Genomic DNA, 8,912 nt, shown 5'->3' with positions numbered 1-8,912 from the left:
TTGAACATTTTAATTCAACATTTTAGACTTGATTCAACTTGAACAAAATTTGATATAATGATAGTTCTATTGATTAAGAATCATTGTCTTTATTTAATGATCTTTGTCTTATTCTGATTCAAGTGCTAAACACAGTTTATAAAATTACTTCAATGAATTTTATGTTTTTCTTATACAAGTCTCTATTATATATTGTGTTGCTTATTTCATATACCATTATCTAATCAATTCAAATATCTTATGCTTATAATCAAATGAGTAAATTGCATTGAAAGATTTTAATTTCCACAATGCGACTCAAAAGTTTTCAAACTTATTTTTCGAAAGTTTTGAACTATATGCAACTCCCCTTTCTGGAGTCCACCGTAGATTATTTTGTGAGTAACAAGTGGCATCACAAACTAGTTCTCTTAGTGATATAAGCTTAACAACTTAAGAGAAACATGAAATGAAAAACAACAGATTTTTGACTCAGCTAGTACAATAGAGCTCTGATTTGTAAAAGGAAATTATGCATATTGGAAAGAAAAGATTGAAATTCATACCACTGCTTATAATATAGATGTTTGGTAAATCGTTGAAAATGGACCTTACATCCCAAAGACGATGTTGATTGGTATTGTGATTGAAAAACCAAAAGATAATTAGAACGACTTAGATAAGAAAAAGGTTCAACTAGATAAGAAAGCTAAGAACATTATTGTGTCCACTCTAGGACAAAATGATTTTCATAGAGTTTACGGTTGCTTGATAGTCTAAGGTATGTGGAATGATTTAAAAATCACATACGAGGGCCTAAGTGAACAAAAGGTCTAAAAAATAGACAGATTGACAAATTCTATTGAAATGCTTACTACAAACAATGGTTTAACCATTGGAAAAATGCTAAAATAGTTCAATAGACTTGTTAATAAGCTCAATGTCATGCTAAAAGAATTTCAAATGAAGATCTAATCAAAATTGTTGCATAGACGTGTTGATAATGATTTCAGACCCATAATATCAAAAATAGTTGAATCAAAAGACTTTGAATATATGAGTTGGCCTACAACAATTAAAGATTTGAAGAAGTTTGACCATGAGTTTAAGAACAATAACACCCAAGAGATTAAAGTGAAAAAGAGGAAGCAAAAGAATAAAGCCAAGAATGGCTTATCATCCATGTCAAGAAAGGATGATGGATCCTTTAGTTGAAAAGTGGATCAAGATTCCTCAAGTGAGGAAAGTCCAAGTATCAGTCAAGTGACAAAGGTTAAACAAACTTTTGCATCATTGCCAAAGGTCACAAAAATTAGGTTAGTGATAATGACATCTTACTTTTACCTTCTTATGAACAATTACAAGAGACTTGTGTTGAACTTCATTAGGATGCTAAAACATGACCGAAATTTGGTACCTACAACTTCTCATTAATTTCATTATATGTTTGCTTGAGAGCATCTAGGATGCATTGGCTTCGTAATAGCAGATGCTCCAAACACATGACAGTAGACAAGCACAAATTTATTCATCTTGATCTTAAAGAAGGATTTGTAATCTATCATGATAATAATAAGGGAATGAATCTTGTTGTTGGCAAAATTGGTAATATCTCTTCCACTACTATAGAAAATGTTTTGTATTTTGATGGCCTAAAACATAATTTGCTTAGCATTAGCCAATCATGTGACAAGGAATATAAATTTTCTTCAACTCCTCTTATTGCAAAATTATGAACACAAATGACAGAAAAATTAAGTTTGTAGGGCATAGGATTGAAAACATCTATATGATAAACCTTGATAAAGTTTCTTTTATGACATCACAATCTCTTATCTCAAAAAGTGAAGACATGTGGCTTTGGCATATAAGATTAGGACACATTCACATGGACAATTTAAACAAATTAGTTTCTAAAGGTTTAGTAGTTGGTCTACCTAAACTTAAATTTGAAAAGAACAAATTATGTGATGTTTGCCAAAAAGGCAAGCAAACAAAGGTTCCTTTTATAATAAAAAAAAAAAAAAAGAAAACATATTTCTACAACAACAACAAAAAGCCATTGCAACTATTACATATGGATTTATTTGGTTCTTCGCGATTTATAAGAATAGGTAGAAACTACAATGGTTATGTGATTGTTGACATTTTTCGAGGTTTACTTGGATATTTTTACATGCTTGTAAAAGTGAAGCGTATAATATTTTTATCAAATTTGTCAATATTGCTCAAAACTCTTTAAATTTGAAAATTATTTCCATTAGAAGTGATCATTGGGGTGAGTTTGTAAAACACTCTTTTGAAAAGTTTTGTATAGAAAATAGGAAGGTGGAAAGAAATAATAGAGTGCTTGGGGAGTTTGGAAGAACCTTGATCAATGAAAATGTTCTTCAAAAATATTTTAGGGATAAAGTCGTAAATATTGGTTGTTAAATTTGAATAGATACTATAAGGCCTATTCTAAATAAAACACCTTATGAACTTTTGAAAGGAAGGAAACCAAACATTTCTCATTTTCACTCTTTTGGTTGTAAATGTTGTGTTAAATAATGGCAAAAACAAATTTAGGCAAATTGGATGTTGAAGCCGATGAAGCTATCTTTCTCGGCTATGCATCAAATAACAAGTCATATAGGGTTTTTAATAACGCACTTTAGTAATGAAAAATTAGTGCATGTTGCATTTGATGAGTTTAATTCCCAAAAGGAATAATTATTTACCTAATGATACATGTATATTGATTCTAAAAAAGGAATGTACAAAAGATATAAAAAAATCTCAAATTTTTTGATTCCAAAAAAGGAAAGTACAAAGGATAAAGAACAAAACTCAAAGAATGATGATGATAAAGGAGAACTATCTGATAGTGATGAAGATAACTATCCACCAACGAATAAAGGGGATAAAGTTGCAAGCTTTCCCCCAACATGAAGGATGGAAAAAAAAAAATTCATCCTATTGATAATTTCTTGAGTGATATCTCAAGAGGAGCATGCAAATTGTCTAACGTACAAAGATGATATCAGTTATTCATTTTTATTTCTCAAATTGAGCCTAAAACAATTGATGATGAAATAAGTTATGAGCATTGGCTTATGGCTAGCATGAAGAATTAATCCAATTTGAAAGAAATCAAGTTTGAGACTTAGTTTCTAAACCAAAGGATTGACAAGTAATTGGCACCAAGTGGGTATTTAGAGAAAAGCTTGATGAAAATGGCATAGTAATCCGTAAGCTTGATGAAAATGGCACCAAGTAGGTATTTGGAAATAGTCTTAATTCATGGCATAGTACAAATCAAGTTAGTGTTGCTCTATCTACAAATGAAGCCTAATATATGGCTGCAACTAGTTGTGCTCAAATTTTATGGTTAAAACAACTACTTGACTATGATGTGAAAATGGATCACATTCCAATTAAATCCAATAATACTAGGCATATAGATGTAAGACATCATTTCTTAAGAGATCGTGTAGAAATGGGGGATTGCATTTTTGAGCATGTAGACACTTCAAACCAACTTGCTAATATTTTAACCAAGCTTTTTGAAAATTAGAAAGGCGTATGGAATTTTGAATATGTCATGCATTGAGTAGGACACACATCTTTCATATTTATCATCTTGACTAACCATTTTAGAAGTCAAAGGTCATGGATGATCTACTTTGGTAATAACTCAATCTCTATCTTATATTTGTTTTGGCCTTGAGTATATCTTCTAGTTACTAATTTAAGTTATTTATTTCTGGACATGTTTACTTGCTTATTATATCTATCTTCCTTTAAATCAATGTCATGTCATGTCATGTTTGTTTTTTTTTTTCTTTGGTTTACATTTATGTAATTTGAATTATGGTTCTTCATTGGTGGTGTGTGTACTTTGATTATTTGATTCCATTTTTTCCTCTCTATGCTTTATGCATTGCCATTCCTTTTTTGCATAGTTTGGATTATAAGGTATAATGATTTAAGTGTTTAGCTATTTATGTTGTGCAAGAACTATTCGATAATGTTGATTTTGTGGTTGCTCTTTTCTTTTTGATAATGTCAAAGGAGGAGAAAGAAGCATTTAAAAAATTGTTTAAAGAATCAAGGATTTTTTAAAGTTTGCTCGTGCTTCTACACAAACGGTACAAACTTAGGGGGAGCTTGCACAATTTTTTTTTTTCATCAACAAAGCCAACCTCAACAAGTTTTGCAAAAGTTGCCATGAAAAAATTGCCATCATAAAAAAATGGGAGATTTTAATTGTAAGGTGTCTCTGTTTTAGTTTTGTACTAGACTTTGTTTTTAGTGATGCCAACTTGCTCAATCTAGATGGTGTTGTAAGCGTGTGCTTTGTCTTAGACCACTTGTCAAGAAAGATTACACAAGAAATACATATTTATCATGCATAAGCTTATTTACAAGTGTTTTAGCAAGCATTAAGTTTGAAGCATGATCATATTGCATTGGTAACCTTTGAAACTCATTTTAAATCATTTTCTTAGTGTTTTTAAATTTGTAAATCGAATTACACACTTATGAATAGACTCATGAACTTCAAGAGCTCAGGTTCTTGAAGTCCCAGCGATGTAATCAACTCACAAAGAGTGTCAATCGACTCATTAGTAAGGCATGGAGTTATTTGAGTCAATTCATAGTTGTGTAAATCGACTCATACAAATTCGTATTTCAAATTTGATTTTATCAATCAATGAGAGTCTACTGATCTATCTTATGAATCCACACACACAATCTACAAACTTAAAATTTGACAGTTTTAAGGTTGTAATGGTAGTTACAAAGTGGTTATTTTTCTTAGAACTCATTTTTCATTTGGTTGCCTCTTTCATGCATCATATAAATGGCTTTCTCATCATTTCTAAACACAAGAATAATTTCACTCATTTCTCATACTCAATCATTCAAGATCATACCATAGATTGAAAACTCTTTCTTGATCAAGTCAGTATTGCAATTCGAGTAGTTACACAATAAAAAATAGCGATAGGATATCATTCGTTGGAATGTCTATTCTAAATACAAATCATCAAGAAGAGATTGGTGGATTGTAAATTGAAGGCTTAAGAAGATGTCATTTTGAAAAGTCCTAAAAGGGTTTCTAGGTCTCTATCTTGCAAGATTGAGGTGTGAACTTCATCTTGAAGTTAAGCTCGTATTCTTAGTTTGGAAGGTGTTCCAAGATTTTGTATAGTAGAATGTTTAAGAATGAAGGGGTTATGTATACAAGTGCTTGTAACTTCCGCCGAAGGATTACGCAAACATTCACAATAATAATGGAAGAAAATTCTAATTCATTTGAATGGGGACATAATGTACTCAATGAGCGACGACGAAGAAGAGGAACCTTTATAAATCGTCGTTTTAATATTTTTTAACTCTAACACTTTAATTTCTATATTTTTAATTTGTTCTTTGATAGTTCTTCATCATATGCATATTTTTCATTATTTTTAGTGTTATTTATATATTTAATCATTAGTTAATTTAAGAAATTATTTGATATATTTTGTTAATTTTATTTCTTAGATTTAACGAAATATTTATGTTTTTATTCCTTTGATTAAGTAGAGATTTTTCGTTGTTTTGTCTTGTTTCGTTGTTTTAGTGCAGTGCGGAATTTTGGGAAGAAATCAATATGATATATGTGGAGTATTTCATTCAAATGCAGTAAACGTCAGACAACAAATGTTGTATGTTGGAGCGCAAATACTTGCACTTATGGCGCATTTCTACAGTATTTCAACATTCTACTTTTTCCCAGAAGTGATGGAGCATCCTTGGTACGTGCATAACGTGCTGCATAATGCATAAAAGTGTGTTTATCTCACTTTCTAGTTCTTGCTATCTTTTTTTCTATTTTGAAGTTTGGAGACTTGTGCCCTAGTACTACTAGAAATTTCACCTTTAGTGATCGATTTAGAGACTGAATATTTTTAGTCATACTAGCGACCGAATTGGGGACTGAAATTTTGAACCTCGAAACTAAATTTTTTGGATCACTAAATCGATCGCTAGCGAAATCTATAGATTAAAGTAACAACTGAATTTTAGTGACTAAAAATCAGTTTCTAAATTTTATTTTTTTAATTTACATAAAATGAGCGACTAAAATTTCAGTCGCTAACTATTTTTTAATTGCATCTTTATTTCTTTCTCTCCACCACAAACGATTCCAATTCCTCTTTCTTTCTCAATCCACCATAAACCCTAAAATCATTCCTCTCTTGCTAATCCCCTATCACTGCCATTTCATCACGACTCACAACTACTCCTCTCTTGTTAACCCCAACTCATTCGAATTTCTTCTGCAACCAGGAAGCCAACTTGTTTTCTTAAATCTTTAAACTGCTGCAACATGAAACCCTCATTCTTTGTCGTCTCGTCGGCTATCGTGAACCATAAGGTAAGGAATTTATTTTCTAATTCTTTTGAAAGTTATTTTTTGTCTCGTTATAATGTTATTCCATGTGACTTGATATTGCTTATTCGTTGTACTCTTAGGGGAAGAAAATGTACTCCTTCTCATAGGAGTATTGGAGTTTTGACATAACATGGTCGGTGGAGGAGACAAGATGATCTCTTCAAGAATAAAAAGGAGATACTCCTTCTCATATCACTGTTGCTTCTGCCTCATCAACAAATGACATATACGATTTCTTTCAAAATATAGATGCAAAATTCCTCAAAGAAAATCACATTAGAGATGTTATTTGGATAACTTTAAAAAGAACTATTTTTTGTATGAGTAGTTAGATTAATCTTAAGAGACATTTGTGAAAGGGGTTGGGTTGGATAAGTCTTAATAATATACATACACATACTTACACACAAGAACAAATGATACTTTACAAAATATAAAAATTAGAGACTAGAATTATTGAATAAGAAATAAAGAGTAGATGCTAAACATTAGGTTGTTTGTGTGTTAATATAATTAAAACTGAATTTATTGAATTGGATTTTGAACACTATATAAAATTGAATTGAAGTACTTGATTATATCAAATGTAATACTTAGAGTTTTGAGTTTGCATAATTAAAATCTAAGGCTTCAAAATTTCACAATTTGTAAGACTTATGGTGCCAAATTGAAATGAAGCATAATCAAAGACTTGAGGTATTTTCAAACTGAAATATGTTATTTTAGATGTTTCATTTTTTCGATATTTGTCTTGCTTGCATCATTGTTGCTCTTTGCTCTTTGTATTTATTTATTTTTTGGGTGTATCTGAAGATGTTGTCAAATAATAAATTATTGGAATTGGAATGTGCTCTCAAATAATAAGAGCATTTGCAATTTGTATATAATTTGTAAGAGAATTTGGAATTGGTATGTTAAAAGTTTTAGTTGGAAATAATAAATTATTGGTGTATTAGAATTTTTAGTTAGAAAATGTTGTCAAATTTAAAGTTGTTAACAAGTTTTTAATTTCAATTATGTTTCATAATATCTTTATTTCTATTTTTAATTTCTTAATGTTGATTTCAAGGTGCTTTTAATTTCTTAAATTTTTTATTGAACACCATATAAAACAGGACTGAAGTACTTGATTATATCAATTTTGATACTTAGAGTTCTCAATTTGCACAATTAAAACCTAAAAGTTCAAAATATCACAATATTTAGTACCTATTGTACCAAAGTGAAAGGAAACATAATCAAAGAGTTGAGGTATTTTAAAATTGAAATAGGCTATTTTAGATGTTTTATTTTTTCAATCTTTGTCTTGCTTGCATCCTTGTTGCTCTTTGAAATTTTTTTTGGGTGTATTTGGAGATGCTGACAAATAATAAATTATTGGAATTAGAATTTGTTGTCAAATAATAAGAGAATTTGCAATTTGTAAGATAATTTGGAATTGGTTTAATAGAAGTTGTAGTTGGAAATAATAAACTATTACACTATTTGCAAGAACTGATTTATAGATGAGATTAACTTAAGGGAGAGAATTATGCGAGAAATGCAATCTTTCTCTTGCTTGGAAGAACAAAAAAATAGAGGCGAGAGATAACATATAGGTGAGAAATGCAATCTTTCTCTTACTTAAACCATCAATTTTACCTTTTAAAAAAAAAATTATAAAAAAACAAAGAAAATTAACAACCGCCAATCTTTACACAAGATTTCAAAACGATTTGAATTTAAAAAAGAAAAATTGTTTTACCGGTAAAAAACTCAACAAATGAATTTCTTGTAATACTTTTTGTGTTGCAAAAAACTCGAACATTAAGTTTGTTGTAATACATTGATGTTTCAAAATACTTTGAATTTTTCAAAAGCATAGATTGTTATGATATTGAGTAATGATCAATATTTTCATTTAAGGTTGTAGGTAGGATGGGTAGAGATTGTTCATTATTGCAAACTACAATGTTTGACAGGTATAACTCGTTTGCAAAAGTATATAGAATGGTTTGCCAAAAATTCAGTTGCAATATGATTTCAACTTTTTTGAAGTGGAGAATTATATAGAAGAGGGGAAATAATGGTAGAGGGAATATACTATCAGTTTCATATGAAGTTATTGCACTTTTTTGTGCATGACTTTGATGCTGCTGGTGTGTAAAGAAACATAACTGTAAACACAAACCGGAAAGTAGTAAAAACTTACCATTTTAAGTTCTTTGCATGGGAAAATGAGGAATCAAAAACATTGTTTCAGAAACTTGTGATTCATTCTTATAATAGGTATTCTCGCATATCAACTAAAAAACGACATTGTTGATCAACTGAATGATTATTTTATCGATATCAATGTCCGGTGATTGAAAAATACACCATTGCTAAAATGAAGACCTCAACACCCACAAACGCTTCATGTAGACGAAAAATTAAGTGAATGTACATAAACTTCAGCAATATTTTTCTTTCATTGTTAATAGAATATACTATAGCCGCAAAAATGATAAACTATCTCTCACTGTCT

This window comes from Cicer arietinum, chromosome 4 (assembly GCF_000331145.2).
Source record: "Cicer arietinum cultivar CDC Frontier isolate Library 1 chromosome 4, Cicar.CDCFrontier_v2.0, whole genome shotgun sequence".
In the NCBI taxonomy this organism is placed as follows: Eukaryota; Viridiplantae; Streptophyta; class Magnoliopsida; order Fabales; family Fabaceae; genus Cicer; species Cicer arietinum.
Note: the sequence above shows the minus strand (reverse complement) of the source record.